The sequence below is a fragment of the Hyaena hyaena genome, unplaced genomic scaffold (genome assembly GCF_003009895.1).
Source record: "Hyaena hyaena isolate Hyena2069 unplaced genomic scaffold, ASM300989v1 scaffold_383, whole genome shotgun sequence".
Lineage (NCBI taxonomy): Eukaryota > Metazoa > Chordata > Mammalia > Carnivora > Hyaenidae > Hyaena > Hyaena hyaena.
In genome coordinates this window covers 63,205-87,740 of record NW_024081014.1, presented here as the reverse complement: position 1 = coordinate 87,740, position 24,536 = coordinate 63,205, and the positions used below count along the sequence as shown (strand labels likewise).

Below are 24,536 nucleotides of genomic sequence, written 5' to 3'. Positions count from 1 at the left end.
ATTTATTTTTGAGAGAGAGACAGCATGGACAGGGGAGGGTCAGAGAGAGAGGGAGACACAGAATCCAAAGACAGGCTCCAGGCTCTGAGCTAGCTGTCAGCACAGAGCCCAATGCGGAGCTCAAACCCACGGACCATGAGATCATGACCTGAGCCAACGTCAGACGCCCAACCGACTGAGCCACCCAGGAGCCCCTGCTCCTGCATCTTTTAATACTTGAATCCATCATCATCCTCACTGGAAAGACTTACCTGATTGTTTTCTCCCATCCCACACATTTAGTGAATTGATTCTCTCCTGTGTCTCCATGGATTCACTGCGGACCTATGTATAAGCAGTAATCACATCTGGTGGTTTGCCACTGCATCTTCAGTGCCTACAAGAATGCTTGGCATAAGAGACACACAATGAATACTTGCTAAGTGATGAGCTGAATAGTTAATATCTTCCTTCCGTAGTAGATTATTGTTGTTTCCTTAGCTTCAAGTACTGCCTCTATTCTGATAATCCTTCCATAATTTGATGCCATAATAAATGCTGTGAAGGAAAATTAGTCTGTTGGGAAGGCATATAACAAAGGTAACTAATTTCTATTTGTTTGGAAGCATAAGAAAAGACTTCTCTGTGAATATGGCATTTGATTAGAGACCAGAAAGACCAGGTAAATATAGGCCCTAATAGCCAACAGACACATGAAACGATGCTCAGCATCCCTCCTCATCAGGGAAATACAAATCAAAACCATACTGAGATACCACCTCACGCCAGTCAGAGTGCCTAAAATGAGTAAATCAGAGAACTCTAGATGCTGGCGAGGATGTGGAGAAACGGGCACCCTCCTGCACTGTTGGTGGGAATGTAAACTGGTGCAGCCCCTCTGGAAAACAGTGTGGAGGTTCCTAAGGAAACTAACAATAGAACTCCCCTATGACCCAGCAATAGCACTGCTAGGAATTTACCCAAGGGATACAGAAATGCTGAGGCATAGGAGCACATGTACCCCAATGTTCATAGCAGCCCTCTCCACAGTAGCTAAAACATGGAAAGAGCCTAAGTGTCCATCAACGGACGAATGGATCAAGAAGATGTGGTTTATCTATACCATGGAATACTACATGGCAATGAGAAAGAATGAAATCTGGCCATGTGTAGCAACATGGATGGACCTTGAGGGTGTTATGCTGAGTGAAATAAGTCAGGCAGAGAAGGACAAATACCATATGTTTGCACGTATAGGAGGATTAGGAGGAACTTAATGGAGGACCATGGGGGAGAAGAGGGGAAATGGTGGGGAAAAGGGAGAGAGGCAAACCATGAGAGACTCTTGAATGCTGACAAAAACTGAGGACTGATGGATGTGGGGGGGAGGAGGGATGTGCATGGAGGAGGACACTTATGGGGATGAGCACTGAGTGTTATGTGGAAACTAATTTGATAATAAACTATTTGTAAAAAAAAAAAAAAAAAGAACCAGGAAAAAAATATATATATAGGCCATAATGTAGGGTAGGGGAGAGAAGGGTTTCAACAGAGAGATTAGCCCACAGAAAGATCCTGAAGTGGTAAAGACCTTGATGTGTTTGGGATCAAAGAAAACACTAGTGTGGTTACAGTGTGGTGATCAAATAGAAGAACATGGAAGATGGGGCTGGGGAGGTAGGCAGGAAATAGATAATACAAGGTCTCACTGGATTTCACTGTAAGATTAGAACTCTTCAAATGGTTTTTAGGAGAGTGATATAATCAATTTTATATTTTAAAATCACTCTGATATGTACAGAATGACTTTTAATAGGACTGGGGGCTAAGAGACATTGAGAAGCCAATTAAGGCACTACTACAATGTTACCAGTGAAAGATGATGGTAGCGTGGGCTAGGAAAGTAGTGGCAGAGATGGGGAGGAATGAATTGAGCTCTATGTATTCAGAAGTAGAAATGATAGGGTTTGTTGATGGATTATAGAGGAAGGCATCAGTAATAACTTTCAGGTTACTGGTTTGTGAATTGAATATGTGCTTGTGCCACAGGTTTGGTGATGAAGAGCAATGATGAAGTCAGTTTTGTATGAGAGTATTGTGATATAGCAGCAAATGTTAAACTGGTCTGAAACTTAGAAGAGATATCTGGGCTAGAAATCTGAGTTTAGAAGCCATCAGCATGTAGATGGCATTTAAAATCCTGGGAATGGGGCGCCTGGGTGGCTCAGTTGGTTAAGAGTCCAATTCTTGATTTCAGCTCAGGTCATGATCCCAGAGTCATTGGACTGAGGCCCACATTGGGGTCTACATTGAGTGTGGAGCCTGCTTAAGATTCTCTCTCTCCTTCTGCTCCTCCTCCCTCTCAAAAATAAAAAAAAGCCTGGAAATGGGTAAAATCATGTACAGAAGCAGTTCAGAAGGAGAAGAGATAACTCAGAATGGAGCCCTGGGAATTCCACAATTTAGAGGTCATGTAGAGGAAGAAAAATCAGCAAATAAGACTGAGGAGAGATAGAGAGGTAGGAGGAAATCCATACATGCCAGTAGAGGGAAGATAAAATATTTTTTTGAGAAGAGAATGGTTTAGGGAGGAAAGGCTGCTAAACTATACTGAAGGTCGCTGAGAGAAGAAACAAGCTGAGGACAAAGAAGAGTCCATTGTATCTGATACCATGGAGGACATTGATGACCTCATGAACAGAACTTTTGGTACAGTGATGGGTGCAGAAGCCACACTGGAGTGAGATAAAGCAATGAAAATGAATAAAAAGTGGGGGCACCTGAGTGGCTCAGTCAGTTAAGCATCCAACTCTTGATTTAGCTCAGATCAGGATTGCACAGTTTGTGGGATCAAACCCTAAAAACCCCTGTGCTGACAGTGCAAAGCCTGCTTGGGATTCTCTCTCTCTCTCTCTCTCTCTCTCTGTCTTTCTCTGTCTCTCTCTCAAAATAAGAAAGAAAACATTTGTTGTAATGAAGATGACACTGTGTAGAAAATGTTTTGGAGAAGACTGGCTCTGAAAAGAAATAGGTTTGGTGAGAGTTGGAACAGAGAGCTCAAGGGAAGATGTTTTTACAATGTGAAATAATAGAAAATGTCTGAATGCCATTATGAAGAAGAATTGATCAGAAAGGGAGAAGTTGAAGATGAGAGAGACCAGGAGGATATAGTGTTTTATGGCCCCTGTAAGGGCTGGAAGGTCTGAGGTCCAGAGAACATGTGAAGGGATTGGTCTCTGATCAAAGGAGTGACACACCATGACAGACATGTACTGAATACCTACCATGTGCTTGATTATGTTTCAAATACTATGGTTATGACAATGAATAAAGCATGGTCCTGCTTTCATGGGGCTGTGAAAGAGACAGACAAGTAAACAGGGAATTATAATCAGGTTGGTTAATGCTGTTACAATTACAGGGTCCTATGTCAGTCCTGGAATAAGTCATTGTTATGGGTTGAATTTTGTCCCCCAAAGAAAGATATTTGGATTCCTATTGCCAAGTACCTTACAACGTGACCTTACTTGGATAGGGTGTTTACAGAAGTAATCAAGTTAAAATGAGGTCAGTAAGGTGGGCCACAATTTAATATGACTGGTGTCCTTATAAAAAGAGGAAATTTAGACACAAAGACACACACAGGGGCAATGGCATGTGAAGATGAAGGCAAATATTGGAATGCTATTTCTGTAAGACAAGAAACACCAAAGGTTGTCAGCAAACCACCAGAAGCTAGGAGAGAGGTGCGGGACAGATTCTTCCTGACTGCCCTCAGAAGAAATCAATGCTGACTTGATCTTAGACTTTTGGACTCCAGAACTGTGAGGAAGTGAATTTTTGTTCTTTAGACCACTCAGTTTGTGGTACTTTGTTATGGAGGCCCTAACAAACTAATAGAGACACCCAAACCAGTCTGAGAGAGAGGTCTTGGTCAGGTTAAGGGAATCCTTCCAGTGGAGGTGTTGCCTGAGCCAAATCAAGATAAATAAGTAGGATTGCATGGATGAGGCCTCGGGAGGCCATTCCATGTAAAGTGATCATCACCTGTGACGGTTTGGAAGTGAAAGAGAGTAGACATGTCCAAACTACTGCCAGTAATCCAGTGAGGCTGGATATAGACTGTGTGGCCATGGTGGCAACAGCTGAGACCTGAGAAGCTGGAGCCAGTTTATGAAGGGCCTCTATTCCAAGCCAAGGCATTTGGACTTTATCCTGAAGCCAAGCGATTGGCCTTTAAATATTCATTCCCCCTCCCAACTATTCCCATAACTCTGTTTTCTCCCCCAGGAAGCCTTCTCTTACAGCTACTGTGGAACTTCTCACACACAAATATGAAAAATAACTTGCTTCTTATCTCTTCAAATGCGCAGTGAGCTCCTTGAGACAAGGAGCTATGTCCTGTTTACTAAGATATGCCCAGTACCTGGCACATATTTGGCATGTAGCAGTCTCTCAATAAATGGCTGGTGTGTTCCTAGGGACAGTATTGGTACTCCCTTGGTTCTTTGGAGTCATATTCCAGAACACTCCATATTTTGTTTCTACTCTTCTCTCTTCTTCCTTCCTCTCACCAATGACCCATTACCGATGACCCCATGACACTTGGCTCTCTTTTCACTTCTCCACTTGGCTTTCTTTTTGGGCAAGGGCCCTGGGAGCTCCCAGTATGCTTCCTTCAACCCCAAATTGGCAGTTCCCCTCATCAGGCAACATCTCATGCATTCAAGTTCCTACTGTGCCCAAGGAAGCCTGGGTCACACTGCACAAAACCCTGCAGTCCAACCTTGTCACCTTTCTCCTGACCCTGGTCCTGCCATGACTAGTGCTTAACTGGGCCTAAGCAGGGTCATTAGGTCACTTTAAAGGAAGTAGCTCTGGCCAGAATGGACCAAACAGGTGGAAGATTTGGTAAGAGGATGCAGTTGAGACTACAAGATGCAGCAATGGGGTTGTCGGGCTCTGCCGGTGGGCAGGATCAAATAATCTGAACAATCTCCAACTGAGCCAGATTTGATCCATGGAATATCCATTGAAAAAGATGAACTAGTGTACCAGAACAGGAAATTAGGAAGAATGATAGTCAAGACAAGAGGCTAAGCAGAAACCACCTGCACTAGATTGAATTCATTTAAAAAGTACATCCTCTCTCGAGGTGCCTAGGTGGCTCAGTTGGTAAAGCGTCTGACTTCAGCTCAGGTCATGATCTCATAGTTCATGGGTTTGAGCCCCGCATCAGGGTCTGCTCTGACAGTGCGGCTCTCTCTCTCCCTCTCTCCCTGCCATTCCCCTATTTGTACTCTCTCTCTCTCTCAAAATAATTAAATAAAAAATAAAATAAATAAAAAGTACATCCTCTTAAAAAAAAGTAAATCCTTGCATATCTGCCCATTTCTACATGCATAAACACACCCCAACATGAGCCAGCACACAACACATATCCCACAGACACAAAATGCTGACACAGAGTTCCATACTCACACTGGAAGAACCTAGTGTGACATGCTTTGCTTGGCAGATATTGTAACACCTTATGTGTTTGCAATTTGCAGGGAAAGATGTGCTCTTTACAAGTGCATGTGCCAAATAATAGAAACATCCTTTCAAGTAACAAAGTCTTTTTCATTGTGATGGTTTCAAACAGATATTTTTCTGTCTTCTTATACCAATTGAATCTGATACAATTTTACTTTTTCTGGATGATTTCAAGCCATCTTTATGGACACTTATAATTGGGGCCTGGGCTGAGACATAGAATGTTGTTAGGAGCTATGTTGAGGTGTATTGGACTCTATCCCTCCACTAAACAACCCCAGTATTAAATGCCCTATTTACACAGACACCCATATTACCCATATATATATATATATATGAATATATACACACATCATATTTCATATAAATGTCTCTATATAAGATACACACATAAATCATACTTATAGATACACACACAATACGGTTACTTACAAGCAACCTATTCACTCCCTGCATTCAGATTTGTAAGTAGCTCCTTTTCCTATAGCCAATAGCTTGCCTCTTTCATCATTTTCCTTCTTTTTTGCACACTAATTGTCGGGATTAAGGAGTTAGCGCCTCATTCACTTCGGAGTTGGTGGTTTTAATTGGTCACACCTGACTTAGTTAAAGCAGGCATTTTAACTATAAAGGACTTCACAGGGAGATGGGCACAGGAGGAGTTATTAAAAGCAAGTACAAAACAGCTCCTTGGGAGGTCATTATTTTGCATTTCTCCCCTGCCCCCCACCCCCATGTGTTTATTATTGGTAACAAGGTGAGAGGAAACCCCGTGATTTCATGAGATGCCTGGAAAAATACTTTTACTTATCAGTACCTTCCTTTCTTGCTAGAGCACATTTCTTCTGAAATAAGATACAACAAAGTGGCCAGCCGAAGCGTCCTTTTTGTCTAAAAGGCAGTGTTAATAAACTCTCTGGAGCTTCAGGGCTCATCCCTGGAGAACAACCCCATCCTCCCTGCCCCCCCCATACACATACAGACATCCACGTCATTACCTCAAAGCTGTAAATAACTTGGACACCACCTATGCTGGTGGTATTCATGAGTGTGCCACTTGAGGGAGGGGAGAGAAACAGTTTCAGAAAGTTTCATTAGCATCTGTTTTACTAACATATAAACAGTGTGTTCATCACAAACCCTATCTGTTTATTGAAACCAGGCTAGCAGAACCTAGTGAGACATGCCTTGGTTGGCAGATATCTTAACATCTGATCTGTTTGGCATTGGCCGGGAAGGAAATGTTGCAAGTGCATGTCCCAAATAATAGAAGCATCCTTGCAGTAGCCAAGTCCTTTTCATTGTAATTGTTTCTAATGGATAGGTCTCTGTCCTTTCATGCCAAGTGAACCTGACATAATTTGCCCTTTTCAGGTTGATTCCAGCCATCTTTAGAGACACTGATCATTGAGTTGGGCTGGGATGTAAGGGGTGTCCTTAGGAGCTATGTTGAGGTGCATCAGACTGCTTAATCATCCAATAAACAGTCCCAGGCTGTCTTTATTTTTACAACTATCCTGTCTTCTTTCTAAAGTCTTTGCTTGATGATAATGTTGTTTATGCCTTCAGTAGCCCTTTGACATTTTCTATTCTACACTAGACTCAGAAACCAAGCTGAGTTACAATTGTGTAGAAAGTAAGACTAAAAGCCTTGGGAGTTTTTCTATAAGTACTCTGCATGAGTTTTGGTGTATAGATTTTATATCATCTCTTCTGGATGCTCTAAGATTTTTATAGGTTAAGTCTTAGTTTTTAGCTCTGAGAGTACTAGACAATTATGGTTTCCAGGAAGGGAACTTTCAGATAAATGACATATCATTGTAGTTAGGGTTAATACACATAATGTAAACCTCACAAAAAGAAAAGATATGTTTGTTTGGTAAGTTAATAGCTTAAACAGAATCATATGGGTAATTAATGCAAGTTTCATTTACGTGTGAAACTCGACTATACTTTTCTATTTATTAATACACATCCCATTAAGCAATCCTCTCAGTAATACTATTCACTGTGTATACATTTAGAAGTAATAATAACAAAGAATAATACCAAAGTCAATCTATTAACAGTTAAGTTCATTTGCATAAAGTCAGCTTGGTACGTAGAAATATAGAGAACTCATGGAAGCTCTCAGTCCTTGGGTAGTGGTAGTGGCAGCTGAAAAAAAGAGAGAACCAAGGCCAAGTTAGTGGGAGAAGTTAAAGGTGTGGAGAATCTTTTTTAAAGTTTGCTTTTATTTATTTATTTAGAAGGGGAGGGGCAGAGAAAGAGGGAAATAGAATCCTAAGCAGGCTCCGTGCTGTCAGTGCAGAGCCTGACTCAGGGCTCTAAGTCAGGAACCATTTGATCATGACCTGCACTGAGATCAAGAGTAATATGCTTAACTGACTGAGGCACCCAGGTGCCCCAACGTTCTGGAGTCTTTGGCTCAAGAATAACTGGTATGGGGTCATATCTCAGGAAAACAGAAAAATGTCCCACAAGCATGAGTCACAGCTTTCTCTTGTAGCACGACTGGAATGAAATATGTTTCTTTTTTAAATTTTTTAATGTTTTATTTATTTCTGAGAGAGAGAGAGAGAGACAGCTTGAACAGGGGAGGGTCAGAGAGAGAAGGAGATAGAGAATCAGAAACATGCTACAAGGCTCTGAGCTGGCTGTCAGCACAGAGCCTGATGCGGGGCTCGAACCCACGAACTATGAGATCATGACCTGAGCCGAAGTCATACGCTTAACCGACTGAGCCACCCAGGTGCCCCTGGAATGGAATATGTTTCTGAACTTATTCTGTGAAGGAAATTTCTAAAGAAGATGAGTCAATATTAGTAGCGGTATTACTTTATAGTTTTGAAAGATATTCTGACTTTTTACTAAGTCAGAGTGGTCTTCCCACCAATTAATAGCAGATAGCTCAGCATAACACCCTCAAAGTCCATCCATGTTGCTGCACATGGCCAGATTTCATTCTTTCTCATTGCCATGTAGTATTCCATCGTATAGATAAACCACATCTTCTTGATCCATTCGTCCGTTGATGGACACTTAGGCTCTTTCCATGTTTTGGCTATTGTTGAGAGTGCGGCTATGAACATTGGGGTACATGTGTTCCTATGCATCAGCACTCCTGTATCCCTTGGGGAAATTCCTAGCAGTGCTATTGCTGGGTCATAGGGGAGTTCTATTGTTACTTTTTTGAGGAACCTCCACACTGTTTTCCAGAGGGGCTGTACCAGTTTACATTCCCACCAACAGTGCAGGAGGGTGCCCGTTTCTCCACATCCTCGCTAGCATCTAGAGTCCTCTGATTTGCTCATTTTAGCCACTCTGACCGGCGTGAGGTGGTATCTCAGTGTGGTTTTGATTTGTATTTCCCTGATGAGGAGGGATGCTGATGTGTCTGTTGGTCGTCGGGATGTCCTCTTTGGAGAAGTGTCTGTTCATATCTTCTGTCCAGTTCTTCACTGGGTTGTTTGTTTTTCGGGTGTGGAGTTTGGTAAGTTCCTTACAGATTCTGGATATTAACCTTTGTCTGATATGTCATTTGCAACTATCTTTTCCAATTCCGTTGGTTGCCTATTAGTTTTGTGGATTGTTTCCTTTGCCGTGCAGAAGCTTTTAATCTTGATGAGGTCCCAATCGTTTATTTTTGCTCTTGATTCCCTTGCTTTTGGGGATGTGTCAAGTAAGAAATTGCTGCGGTGGAGGTCAAGGAAGTTGTTTCTTGCATATGTTTGCACATATAGGAGGATTAGGAGGAACTTAACGGAGGACTTTTTTTTTTTTTTTTTTTTTTTTGCCATGACACGATTGCCACTATCATGCCTCCCTGACACTTTGGTTAAATGCTTGAGCTAGATCCATAATACTTGGGCCCTTCTTAGAGCTTATATAAGCCCTGCCGGTTTGTCTGGGTCTAACTTATTTGAACGGTACCACTCTACTTATTCTCCAGAGTCATTTATCAGACCAAGCTCAAAAAGACTTTTGACCATTTGTAGAATGCAAATTCATCTCAAAAGACAAAAAAAGTTAACCTCAGCTGAGGAAATCCAAAAGAATGTACCTAAGGATATAAAGCAAATACTCAAAAAAGGAATTCCAGTGATTTTGTTTTTAGTGTCAATGGAGTATGTATATCATTTCCCAGTGGGCTTCTGTGAAAAGAATAACTCTCATTTGGACATACAAATTCTGATGGATTTGTCACACAATCCCTCCTATTACTTTAATAGTGGTGAGAAATACATTTTGCAATCAGCTTTATTAAACCCCAATCTTGAGAGCTAAAAGAGTAATGAATCCAGATACCATGTCCTCACACTTTGTGCCTTCATTCATTTTTATGGCAGCATGATCTTGCATTACGGGTGAAGTTGAACATAGAAGGCAAACTTGAGAAGCCTGTAGAGCTTGAGAAAAGGAAGAAAAAATCTTAAAGTTTAGAAATTTTGGAGCCTATGCCAGAATGCTCTCTGAATCCAATTCATTTGGCTGAGTTCCTGATACCTATTGAATTCTTGGCATCCTCTGTTCATAAGGTCCTGAATTCTGTCTCCAGGTCCTCTCTCTGGAGTTTTACTGCTGAAGATACTTCTCTGGAACACAATTACAACCTTTCTCAATTAGTGTCACTGCCTTGAGAATCATAAGACATTCCTCACTTTCTAGACTGGCTCCTTTGTATAGACATGCTAATATGGATCGGTTTCTGATGCTGAGACAGGTACTATTGACAAGCTTCCTCTAGGCCAAGTTTGAAACCCATTTTGCTTTTCCTTGCCCCTGACTTACCCATTCCCAGTTTCCTCTCACTCTCATCTGAGTACCCGCTGAGGTACCAACAAGTCATTTGGCCCAAATGGTGGAGGTTAAAATATAAACTGAAGCTGGAGCTCTTCTAATCTAGTGTGACAGTTTGTACTGATCAGGTTAATGAGGATAATTTCTCTTTGGCTTGTACAGAGATATGAAAATTTAATCTGATTTGCTATTAATTACTCTGTACAATCATGAACATAATGTTTCACTAAATAGAGAAAATCTATTTGTATTGCAAAGGCAGTGTGTCGTCAACCAAAGCACAATAATAGAAAAGTGTTGCCATTTGTGTTTGGCAGGGAAGCTGTATGACCAATGTGAGCAAGACACACTCTTTGACGTGCTTCTCACAGATAGGGATGGGTCTTGAGTTATACATTCTCCTCCAGCTCCCTCAGGGGAATTGCATACATTTGTGAGATGATTGGTAGGGAATACAGAGGTACACAGTGGTTTGAGGAGCAGATGAAACTATTAATAAGATGATTAAATAATCACATCTTCAATGAGAGCAACATAATGCATTTATCAAATAAATGAAATGACTTTAGATGTCTCTTTGTATTCTTTTATTAACAAATATTTATTGAACAGTGATTCTGTGTTAAGCACTGTGCTGGGTACTGGGGATGTAGCATTCCAACAAGACAGACACAGATCCTGCCTTTGTGAAGTTTATAGTCCAAGTAGAAGATGTATATCTATGTGCCTATATATCCATGTCTATAATCACTCAGCTAATTCAGGAGCAGAGAAATTTATGGTGAAGAAATGACAAGGCCAGGGTGCTCTAAGAGTATATCATAAAGAGACTAGGTGGTATCCAAAGAACAAGACAGGTGAAAAGTAGAGTGAGGAAGGGGAGAAAGAACACCCTGTGTGAGAGTTTTGAGGAGGTATGTCTGAGGAACTTAAATTCTGAGAGGAAAGAAGCTCTTAGCGCAAGAAAACAGATGAGACTGGAGATTGAGGCAAGAGTTTTATGGGTTTTGGCCATGAATGGGCTCTAGATGGGCCACATGTTTATTGGATGTTGTGATGGGTAATGTTAGTCACTTCTGTGGGGCATTTGGACTTCATCCCAAGGGCAATGGGAAAGTTGTTGAAGTTTCTAAGCTGAGTTGATCTTAGACTAGTAAATTAAAAAAATTCCCAATGGCCAAGACACTAAATAAGCTCCCCCACCTACCTCAGAAAACTTGATGCAAGAAAAAGAAAAAAAGAAAAAAGACATGTATGCATGGAGCAGATGAAGCATTTCCATTCTGCATCTGCACAGAAGGCCATGCAGAACCCCTGAGAGGCTGAAAAGTAATTACACTTCTACTCTGGATCCATGTCTTAACCACAAGGAGTGTGTTCTGCAGGCTGTATTTTCTAATTGAGGGTAATTACAAAAAGTTAAAACTAGATTAGGGACAATTAGATACTCTACAAGAGGGAGCTCTGTGGGTGGTCGGGAAGGGAGTAGGAAGAACCAGCTGGGAAAGTGTTTCCCCAACTGTTTGGCATTCTTTGACTCATATTGTAGGTGGAAGTTCTTGGAGGGTTTATCTGTGCTCCTGGTGGTGCCCACCTGGAGGGTGGGCAAGTGAAATAAATGAGTTATACACACACATGTATGCACACAAGCATACATACCACTAACAGCCAATCGAGATTACATTTTCCTCAAGCCAAAAGGTTTCATAAGCCAATAAATGGAAACAAAGAGGAAAATAAAGTGAAGGTTGTATTACAACTTGATTGAAGATGTCTTATTTGAGCAACTGCTTTTTTGTCCCACTCTGGATCTAGATACTGTAGGAGGGACATGGAGAGTATATGATCTTGTCTTTAAGGAGTTTCCAAGTCTATTTGAGAGATTTGGTATGGCTGGAGCACAAAAGGGGAGAAGGGGACTGGTGAAGGATGAGCTCGAGAAGTGGCCAGAAGCCAGGCTTAGGAGTTCTGACTCCATCCAAGGGACAGGGGGGAACCATGGAGATTTCTTGGAAACAGGGAAAGGACAGGGCCAGGCTTGATCATAGAAAGCTACATCTGGCCACCCTGGGGAAAGTGGATGAGAGGACATGACAAGGAGCAAGGTTGGGAGGGGAGGAGGGCTCAGTCAGAGCTGCTTGTGGAGAAAGCTGGGGGTGTCATGACGATGAAGGGGAAGCTGGGGAGGAGAAGCCAGAGTAGGCATAAAAAGTGACTTACTTCACTCTCTTCATACACCAAACATTGATTGCTTTGATTCATTCAATCAACAAATAATTCTTTTGCATCTGTTCTGTGCAGAGCACCATGCTAGGGGACATTAAGAGGAATAAGAATGATGTTATTCTAACCTTCAAGGGTATTGCATAACTAAGTGTTCAAGTGAGTGGAACAGTCAATAGCAGTTCTAGGATTTTAGGGATGGTTCTGCTCAGTGGAGGGGCAGATGATCTAAGAAATAACAGAAGGGGAGGTGAATGTGAATGAACCCTGAGGACAGGCATGGTGAAGAGCATTGCTAGGCAGAAGCTAAGAGAGTATAATAGGAAGTACTAGACAATAAGTTGGGATGGGAAAGGTATGCTGACTATGCGTGTATATAAATGTGTGTGTGTGTGTGTGTGTGTGTACACATGGGTACACATACAGAACACAACCAAAAACCTTAGCACCAACAGATATTTCTATAAGAGAAATCAGAAAGAGGAAAAGAAGGAGAGGGAGAAAGATATTTTTGTGGCATGCAAAATTGGGTCTTCCACATTTTCTCCTAAAGGACATCTATATATGGTAGTATATAGCCTGATGGAGTTGCGTTTGTCTGGCAAACTCAATTTTACCAAACAAGGATTAACCTGGAAGTCCCAAGTGCTTTAGCCTGTAGGGCTCGATGGAGGGTCCTTTCTCTGCTGGCCAGTTCCCTGGAAGGAGGGAGAAGCAGCACCTGAATCATCAAGTACTCAGTCTAGTGCCTGGTTGAGCAGTATGTGCACCATGACAAAGGAGGTCAGGAGGAAAGTGGCCTTCTCTATCACCTCACTATTAGAACAGGCCAGATTGAGTAGAGGATCCAGGTCATTGAAGAAGTGGCCAATCTCATAGGCTGCACAGAATGACAGCTGGAAATTCATGATGACAGTGACCAGGGCGTTTAGGAACCTATCCATCCAAGGCCCACTTGCAAACAGGATGCATGTGTGGAGATTCATAAGGGGTGGGTACTGGAGAGAGCTGCAGACAGCAAGATAGTGGTCAGAAGACATGGCTTGGCAGCATAAATCACTCAACTCCCATTAATGAACTGAAGAAGGAAAACTGGGCCACACAACCTACAAAAGAAGCTGCCTCAGGATTTGAGAGAGGGTCTGCAGCATCTTGGGGGCAATGGAAATAGTGGACCAAATGTCAAGGAAGGAAAAATTGGACCAAAAGAAGTACATGGCATGGAGGCTGAGCTTAAGGGAAATGGCTGTGAAGATGAAAGCATGCCCTAGCTCAGTCACTACATAGATGCCAAGAAATATCCCCAAATGAAAAGCTGTAGCCCATGGAGATTCCCAGATCCCAAGAGGAGAAATTCTTTGATTATGGTTAGATTACCTGTGTCTGTGAGATTCAAACATTAGACCCCCAAAAACGAGAAAAATATCAACAATTGGAAAAAGAGCTGTGCTCCTGAGGGAAGCAACAGCACCAGAAACGCCATAGACTGTAAAACTCAAAGGTTTTGTCTTTTCTCCTCCAGAACAAATTTTCTGTTTTGTTCTACCAGGTATATTTCCTAATACTTGTAACAGAATCAGAAACTATACCCTGGGGAGTGAACACAGAGGGCGTCTCCTCTGCTCTTTTCCACTCTTTTCCTTGACATAACATGTGACAAGTCTAACTCTGGAAGTCTCACAGTGGGAGGCAAGCACTTCGTAATAGGGACGTCGTGCAGAAGCTTCTCTGAACTTCCGAAACTCAGCTTTTGAGACTCAATAAAAGAATGAGTCCAAGATCCTAAAATAACATCAGGAATTCAGACCACCCTATCTCCCACTGAATACCTAAATCAGGGTGGGTTTCACCAGAAACATAAATGGAGGGAGGAGGGGAATTCAAAGGTATTGATCTTAATGTACCTGTAAGAAAAATAAGACTCTGTCAGGCTCTGGGGACACGTCGTTGATTGCTTCCATGGCATCAAATTCCTATGGAAATTGGGGGAAATGTATGTAAAGTTATTCACTTGAAATGTTAGAGAAAAATAATGTTCCATCCTTCATAAATGAAAATGACATTCCTGACTCACAAGCAGTAGGATGTGCATTTAGAGTTATTTTTTTTCCAGCAGTGGGGATGGGTTTGCAGTGAGTCATGGCTGCTCTCTCTCCCTTTCTCACAACCCCTCCTCCCCACCCCACCCCCCGCCAAAGCTCAAAGGCTCATATTTGTGAAATGGCTGTCTGGTCTTAGTGCCTGGGCTGTAACAGAATTGAAAATCAGGCTGTGTTGTGACCTAAATTAGGGGTAAGTGTGAGGCAAGAGTTAGGGGCTCGGTTTAGTTGGCATTCTAAGCTGAAGCCTCTGTCTGGCCAGGGAATAAAGCAAAGCCATCTTTACTTCGTGTCCCTAAAAGGTTACAGTTAAGTCATATTGTTGTAAATTAAATCCTATTTTAAATCCAGTTAGGGAACTGGCTATTCAAAGGAATCTTATTAAGAATACTTCTGTGACATGAATTTTTTCCCCCATAATTTACCCTTTCTACTAATCTGGATTGTTAATACACTGGGCTTGTGTAAAGGAAAGTCCACACCTATACTGGGGTATTCAGGATATTTAAGGTGTCTAAGGTGGTACTGAATATAATTACAGCACATAAGGAAAATCAGTCAGCAACTAGAGTTGTCCCTGGAGGGGTGGGAGTGGGGGGTATTGGGGAAAGCTGTTTCCTAATTGGGGGATTAAACTTCAGTGTCCTATTACCATTTTATCTTGTCTTCAGAGACTGCCAGCCAGTATTCAGAAGTGACATTAACATTAGATTTTTATCATTCAATCCCAAGTCTCATTAACTGATAATGAAATAAACTTGATTTCCCCTTTTAGCTTATAGGCGTACTCCTTAGTGCCTACAAATTCAATGGCACACCAGCCTCCCTACATCCTCTCCCATCCTGTCTTTTCTTGCAGTGAAGACAGATTAATTCTATCAAGAGAGAGGCTTCAGCTCAGAATTCTATTCATTCTTTCAGTCATTTCTTCAGTTACCAGATATTTTTGGACACCTGCTATGTGTCATATATTGGGCAACAAAGGCACTGGGGATAAAATCAGGAGCAAGAAGTCATGGTCTTAATGTTCCCAGAGCTTAGATCCTAGTAGTGGAAGTGAACTTAAAAATAACTGTAAAATTACTACTGTGATAAATGCTATGAGGGAGAAATATGGGGCCTAATACAAAGAATAATATGCCTGGAGAGGTGACCTCATTTTGATGAGATAGGCAGGGAAGATCGCTCTGAAGATGGAGAAATACTTCAGCTGAAATATGGTGGATATGGAGTAGCCAGCTATGAGAACAAACAGAGGGGAGGTATTAACAGGTATAAAGGCAACATGCGCAAAGGGACTGAATGAAATAAGCACCTCAGCACTGGAAGAAGTAAAACAAGCAACCAACAAAACCAACTGTGGCTGGAGGGCCACAAGTGAAGTGGGCTAGGGAAGAGTAATAGGAGGTGAGTTTGTAGGAGGTGTGGTTTGATTTATATTTTCAAAAGATTCCTTAGGCTGCTCTGTGGAAAATGGACTGTAAGAGGCTAAAGGGGAAAGTGAGGAAACAGTAAGAGATGGTGCCTAAGATCAACCTAGAATAGAGTAAGGTGGATTACTGTTAGGGCTTTTTAATAAAAAGGAAGAAAAGCTTGCCTTTTACAACAACATGGATGTACCTCGAGAGTATCATGTTAAGGGAAATAAGTCAGACAGAAAAAGAAAATGCCATATGGTTCTCTTTATATGTGGAATCTAAACAATAAAACAAACAAACAAAAAACCCAAACAGACTCTTAAACACAGAAAACAAACTGGAGGGAGGTGGGTAAGGGGCTGGGTGAAGTAGGTGAAGGGGAATAAGAGGTACAAACTTACAAAATAACTTACAGACTACAAACTTACAGAATAAATGTCACTGGGATGAAAAGCACAGCATAGGGAAGATAGTCAATAATATTGTAATAACATTGTGTGGTGACAGGTGGTGGTTACACTTACACAGTGAGTACACACCATATATGGAGTTGTCCAATCACTGTGTTATACACCTGAAACTAATATAACATTGTATGGCAACTATACTCGAGTAATACATTTTTTAAAATTTACAGCTTTTTACGTAAGAGAACTGACACATCTTTTTGTGCTTTTGTATATGCATATTGACTTTTTTTTGTTTTGTTTTGTTTTTGTTTTTTTATATTTTCACATTTTATTTTATTTTATTTTTACAAATAGTTTATTGTCAAATTAGTTTCCACATAACACTCAGTGCTCATCCCCACAAGTGTCCTCCTCCATGCCCATCCCCCCTCCCCCCCCACATCCATCAGTCCTCAGTTTTTGTCAGCATTCAAGAGTCTCTCATGGTTTGCCTCTCTCCCTTTCCCCCACCCTCCTCCACTGTTGGTGGGAATGTAAACTGGTACAGCCCCTCTGGAAAACAGTGTGGAGGTTCCTCAGGAAACTAACAATAGAACTCCCCTATGACCCAGCAATAGCACTGCTATGCATATTAGACTTTAGTAAAAAGTTTACTCTAATGAAATGACATGGATTAAGCAACTACATGAATGATCAGGTCTTTTCCTGAGATCTGAGATGAGAAGATCAAGTAGGTAATTTAGTTTGGGTGGTGGTTTCTTTTGCCTCCCTCCCTCCCTCCCACCTCCCTCCTTCTCTTCCTTCCTTCCTTCCTTCCTTCCTTCCTTCCTTCCTTCCTTCCTTCCTTCCTTCCTTTTCAAAAGATCTAGTGGTGTATGCTCTCGCCACTCAGAGTCGCTAAAATGAGCAAATCAGAGGTCTCCAGATGCTGGCGAGGATGTGGAGAAACGGGCACCCTCCTACACTGTTGGTGGGAATGTAAACTGGTACAGCCCCTCTGGAAAACAGAGTGGAGGTTCCTCAAAAAAGTAACAATAGAACTCCCCTATGACCCAGCAATAGCACTGCTAGGAATTTCCCCAAGGGATACAGGAGTGCTGATGCATAGGGGCACATGTACCCCAATGTTCATAGCAGCACTCTCAACAATAGCCAAAATATGGAAAGAGCCCAAGTGTCCATCAACTGCGAAACGGATCAAGAAGATGTGGTTTATCTATACCATGAAACACTACATGGCAATGAGAAAGAATGAAATCTGGCCATGTGTAGCAACATGGATGGAACTTGAGGGTGTTATGCTGAGCGAAATAAGTCAGGTAGAGAAGGACAGATACCATATGTTTGCACGTATAGGAGGATTAGAAGGAACTTAACGGAGGACCATGGGTGAGAAGAAAGGGAAAAATAGTGGGGGAGAGGGAGGGAGGCAAACCGTGAGAGACTCTTGAATGCTGAGAACAAATTGAGGGTTGATAAGGGTTGGGGGGAGGGGAAGGGGGATGATGAGTATGGAGGAGGGCACTTGTTGGGATGAGCACTGGGTGTTATATGGAAACCAACTTGACAATAAACTATTAAAAATATGAATAAATAAATAAATAAACAAATAAATAAATAAGCATTAAAAAAGATCTAGTGGTGTATGATCCGTTGCTGGGATTGCAGTTTTAATCCTTATATGGGTCAAGTCAACAATCTGCTAACACAGAGCCTCAGCCCCTAGAGACAGAACTCTCATTGTGGTCATACAATAAGTACTTAAGTGAAAAGCCTGACAAATTCTTGTAGTTGTTCTCAAAAGGGACCAGGGGAGAGGGTGAATGGGTCAATGTAGCTTTTTACTCCCTATGTAGAAATTGCTCAAAGCTCAGTGTTAGCAACTGTATATCAGGAGCATCATCTGCATATGAAGCACAGGAAAACCACAATTCCATGAGAACTGCTACACTCCAAAGTGAGTCTCCACAAAACATTTATTAATGGCAAGCCAACTACCCAGAGCTTTCTATTGTCTGAGATTTTTTTTTAAAATCCTGTTTTGTCTCATTTTGCTTTTACATGCGAGGGACAGATAATGAAATGAGCTTCGTCAAGAAAACAATTTTCAAAGATGTCCTAGGGTCAGAATACATTCAGTCCTACTCTTTCTTTCCTCCCCATCGCCTTTTATAGTTATGACCAGTCAGAATTAATGCTTAAAATAAGGGTCAGAGGCTCTGAAAGATCCTCAATCAGTAAAGAATGTTTCAAGTATATCATTATGCTTGATGTACTAGGTCGGAACAGTGGACTTAGATCTATCTTAGTGGATTTTTTTCTTCCAAACACGATGGAAAACAGCTTGTTCTTAACCTTCATTTACTCAGAAAATCCAATTAAAAATATACCCTTTCTCTTGGTATATGCTTAATCAGATTTTGCCCTGATATTAATTCTCCTATGTCCTTATAATAATCACCAAAAGGTATTCATTAGCATAAAAACTGGTGCCCAGTATAAAATAAAACCCACAAATTTACCTCCTCTCATAACCTCCAAGATGGTAATAGTTGCAAAAGTACAATCATAAAATCAAAAATGTAACAGCATAGCGAGGGAGTAAAGAGACTAACTATGGAAGCCCAAACTCATTACCTCTGCCAGAGTCAATCCAAGAAAACCTTGTGGAAAAAGGGGATGGTGAGGAGAAAGCCAAGAAACAGTTGAAAATTAACTTCAGGAAGGGAGATGTATATAGCTGGATAAGGAGAGCAATGATCTGGCTATACCAACCAGATACCATATGATCCAGAAGTCTCACCTCTGGGTATTTATCCAAAGGAAATCACTATCTTAGAGAGGTATCTGCACTTTCCATGTTCATTGCAGCATTATTCATAATAACCAAGATATAGAAAAAAAAACCTAAATGTCCACTGATAGACGAACATATAAAGAAAATGTGTATATATGCACTGGAATATTATTCTAGCCTTAAAAAAGAAGGAAATCCTGCCACTGCAACAACATGGATGAATCTCGAGGGCATAGTGCTAAGTGAAATAAGCTAGACAGTGAAAGACAAATGCTGTACGTCTCACTTCTATGTGGTATCTAAAAAAGATGAGTTCATAGAACCAGAGAGTAGAACCGTGGTTACCAGAAGCTGGGAGGTGGAGGGAATGGGGAGATGTTGGTCAAAGGATACAAACTTCTAGTTATAAGATGAATAAATCCTAGGATCTAGTGTCTAGCATGATGATCAGGCATTAAAGTTAATAATACTGCATTGTATACTTGAAATTTGCTAAGAGGGTAGATTTTAAGAAGTTACTGTGTGAGAGAATAATGTGTTAATTAACTTGATTGGAATAATCATTTCATAATACATGTATATTAAAAATCATCATGTTGTACATCATAAAAACATCAGATATCCAGTGCTCTCCCTCCCTCCAAACTCCTAACTCTATCCAAAAAAAATTTAAGCAACAAACATGTAACACTCATACTCTCTTAGATCTTTATTTTCCCCAAGTTATACCAGGCTGATATCAGGGACAATTGTTTAATGATACATGTCAGGATTCATTGGTAGGTACAGATCATCTGGATAACCCAAGCCTCACTATTTAGGCCATCTCTTGGTCCAAATACATATAAACCTGTTCCTGAAAGCAATGTCTGAGAGAGAAAAGGCTGGTGAGCAGGAAAAGTACCCAGAGACAGACTCTGTGAAAAGGGCAGAGGAGAAATCCTTAACTGGTACTGTACTAACTCTTCTACCAGTAGAGGAAGTTCATTTTTTGGGGTCTACTCTATATTAGTGTCTTTCTTGAATAATTCATGTTTGTGCCATGCAGCAGGAGATTTGGGTTAAGTTTCTTTTTCCTTTGAATACAACTTGTGTAACATTATAGACAACTCACTTTTTAAAGGAACTGCACATTAATGTAAGAAACCCCTTGGTGTCCAAGGGAATGCCTTTGTTACTTGTGTTTTTTTCACCTTGAGATCTGGAGACAGGCATTACTGAAATGCCTGAAAAAAAAAATTACTGAGACCCAGAAACAGACGGGAGATAGACATTATTGAGACCTGGTGACAGACGTTTCTTTTTTTTTTTTTTAAATTTTTAATGCTTATTTATTTTTGAAGGAGAGAAAGAGACAGAGTTCTAGCAGGGAGGGGCAGAAAGAGAGAGGGAGACGCAGAATCCAAAACAGGCTCCAGTAGGGGCGCCTGGGTGGCTTAGTCGGTTAAGCGTCCGACTTTCGCTTAGGTCATGATCTCGAGGTTCGTGGGTTCGAGCCCCGCGTCGGGCTCTGTGCTGACTGCCAGCTCAGAGCCTGGAGCCTATTTCAGAGTCTGTGTCTCCCTCTCTCTCTGACCCTCCCCTGTTCACGCTGTCTCTCTCTCTCTCTCTCCTAGAAATAAGTAAAACATTAAAAAAATTTTTTTAAATTAAAAAAAAATAAAAAACAGGTTCCAGGCTCCAAGCTGTCAGCACAGAGCCTGACGCAGGGCTCCAACTCGGGATTGGCAAGATCATAAGCTGAGCCAAAGCCAGACGCTTAACCAACTGAGCTACCCAGGTGCCCCTGGTGACAGATATTTCTAATTCAACTATATTCTTTGGTGCCAAATAACTTTTTCCCCCTGTTCTGTTCCATTTGTCAGCATGACAGACAATGAAACGGGCCAAGAAATATCTTGGGCCAAATGATATGTGATGTGTCATTATGTGACATACCTAGCCTAAATGTGAAGAATAGCAACAATTATCCTGGTAAATTGTGCAAAGAATAATGAGATCATACTTTTAGTCTTAACTGTCAAGCTATTTCATATAAAATTTTGAGGGTTGAAATAATCTGTTTAAATGCAGTTTCTCATTTATCTTATCAATATAGACTCTAATTACAGCTACTGTTTTATAGTAAAAATGTGAAATTGATGGAATTCAGAAAATATTTCATCAACAAACCATTGTAGAAAAAAGTTGGTCTCCACCATTTTAAATACTCCATTTGAATTAGAAGTTTACTTTTTAACATGTTATATTTCTTCTAATTGACTTTTCCTTTTCATCTTGTCCTCTGAGTCAGGAAATAGCATTTGCTACACTTTCAATACCTGTTCCACTCCCTTATATCCAGGAGAACTGAAATATCCTGATCCATCATTCTAATACTTATCTGCTCATGGTGCCAGGTATCTGAATAGCGGTGACATTTATTGTTTTACATCTTTCACTCACTGTCCTGGTGTTTGACTGTGACAATGGAGAAAATTTCAGTACCCTCCTACTTGCTGCTCTCTAATCTCCACCCTGTAGCATTCAAAAGCTGTATCTGTCACCACTCCCATTTTCTTTTTGAAGCTGTCTGCTCCTAGACTCCTCTTCTTCACGATCGTGACAAATTTATAGCAGTTAACGGAAGCTGCAATAGTCACAGTCACATGGTATCTTCGGTCTGTACTAGAGGATTTATCATGTCACAGGGAAGTAGTATTTTGGAGTAGATAAGAGCATGGTCTTCAGTGTCAGACAGACCTGAGTTTGAGTTCTGGCTCCACCTCATATTCTCTGTGTGACTCTGAGCAAGTAACTTAACCTCTTGGTGCTTTGATTTTTCTCAGATGTGAAATAGAGAATAATTATAATAATAAAACTACCTCATAGTTTTTATTAGAGTTGAATGAGATAATCCACATGAGGTGTTAATGAGGTTCCCAGCATTCTGTAAGTGCTCAATCTCATTTGCGTTTTGCATTGTGTGTGTGTGTGTGTGTGTGTGTGTGTGTATAGTGTTGTTTCCCTAGCAAAAATTTTAAGTACAATCTTCAAGTTTTTTGACTGCTGTCCTCTATTTTCCTTCACATATCTGGCAGAAGAAGCAGTGCCCAGTAGGCTCTTAGTAAATGTTTATTGGTATAACTTTTTTTTCCATCCCAGTTCAAATCTGCAAGCTCTATTTTGGTCACTGTTGCCAGAAATCTAAATAGATTTTTCTTTATCGCTCATTGTCCATGTCCTCCATGGAAGGACTGGACACCATGACCCCATGAATCTGGATGTTTTGTTTATCCTGATAGAGAATCAGTATCCACACTCAAGAGCATTCAGTAGAGATGATACTCTAACTGCCCAACTAAATATCCTACCTTAAGTTCCACCCATTAAGGAGTCAGGTCCTGCCTGATTGCTCCTAGTGTTGTTCACATGAAAATAAATTACTGGTAAGTCTGTTTCCCAAGGGTAAGATGTTCTCCCCCCCTACTGGGAAAGTTAAATTAAAAGGTAGACTACACAAAGACCATCCAGAATGTCTCCTGCCAACAAATTTCTCACTAAACCCTGAGCTCTAAAGTTTGGGGGTTCAGAAGAGCCAATTACTACTCTAAAAGTCCAGCTTCCCCATTGGGATGAACAGGGCCAATTCTCAGCAGCACTGGGGTACTGGAAAAGGGTGATCTACAACTACATTTTCTCTTTCTCTCATTCATTCCATCCTGGTTGATTCCACGTTCATATCAGTTCATATCATATCATATCATATCTGAACCATTTTCCTCTATCTCTCCCTCTAGTTCAGTACTTCTAGAAGTTCTTTCAAACTACGATTTTCTCTTTAATTTGTAGTTAAATACACATTGACTTTTGAGGAGCTCATCTAATATAAAACTGAATGAATATAGACCTGTGGTGGAAATCTTTGCACATAGTAGGCATTCAATATTTGCTGGCTACATAAAGATCTGGGAATAAAATTATTTCCTCTTGAGTATGTTCAGTAATGAATCAACAACTAACCAAAAATATTTTCAAACTTTCACCACCCGCACCCCCCATCCCCAACGTTTCCACAACTTTTGACTCAATACTGCTAGGAGATCCTTTTAAAATATCAGTTCTTCTGCTAGGAGACCCTTTTAAAATATCAGTTCTTCTTCTTGGGCTCTGATTTGTAGTTACATTTCTTGAACTCATTATGAATTTGGGACTCTATAAATGACAAGCTACAGTGCCTCAGTGCTGCATTAGGTATGAAGGAAGAGTTTACTGAGAAAATTAATATTGTAAACAAGGTTGCAGGGGTCGCACTAAACCTCCTCAAGAGAACTGAGCACACCTAGTATAAATCAATATAGCTGATTACAAATGATTTATGTCTATTCATTAAAGCAGATACCTCAGACATCTGACAACCTTTTAAAGCTGTTAATTCAAGTTATTGAATATATTCAAGAGGAAAATAGCTGCATTTTAGATTTCCATTCTATTATTTAGTCAGAAAATATTTACTGCCTGCTTCACACACAGCCTCACTATGGGTATATATTGAATTATATAATAGATGTGCTCCTTTAATAAGTGGATATTTCTTTACTTATGTAAAACTACTCCAATTTCAAATGCATTAGGGGAGGTTTCTAATAAAAGAAGTCCTGTAGCAAATTTTGCAAGAGTAAGGAATATTTTGTAATATAATTACTTGTATGGTTGCTATGTCTGTTTTATAAATTTAGATTTTTAGGTAGTAGATCTTCTTAAAAAAGAGCTAACCCTGTGATTTAAACTGGTCTTTGTTCCTAATAATTATAATCTGTTCACATGGGACCCTAGATTTCTCTGAGCTTCAGGTAGAATCAGGGAAACATCTACCACCACACCCCTTAAATCTCTTTGGCAAGACAAATTCAAGAAGTGCACTTCCTTTTTTCCCAGGACAGTGTTAACTTTGTTCTGTAAGGTAGCCATTAAGAGCAAAAACTTGCTTTCTTCTTCCTAGAATGCATTCTCAGGGAGTTCACTAGATGCATTTGTAGGGCCTTCCCGATACCTTTGTTTCTTAGGGTCAAGATGAGGGGGTTCATTCTGGGGTGTGATCACACGGTAAAGAAGAAAGATTACCAGGTTCTCAGAGATGATGCCCACTCAGAGAACTCACTTCAGTGTAGGTGGGATAGTTGGAGAAAGCATTCTGACTTTCACTGATGATAAGGGATCACAGAATGGGGCTGGCAGTGTGGAAATTGGATACCAGAGTCTATTCGAAACTGTCCACAACCACTGTTCAAGTGCC

General features: G+C 40.8%; 1 pseudogene; it reads right to left on the bottom strand.

The window, feature by feature from the left end:
• Positions 1–13,274: 13,274 nt before the first annotated feature.
• LOC120244341 overlaps positions 13,275–24,536 on the bottom strand; it is a 34,991-nt pseudogene continuing 23,729 nt past the window's right edge.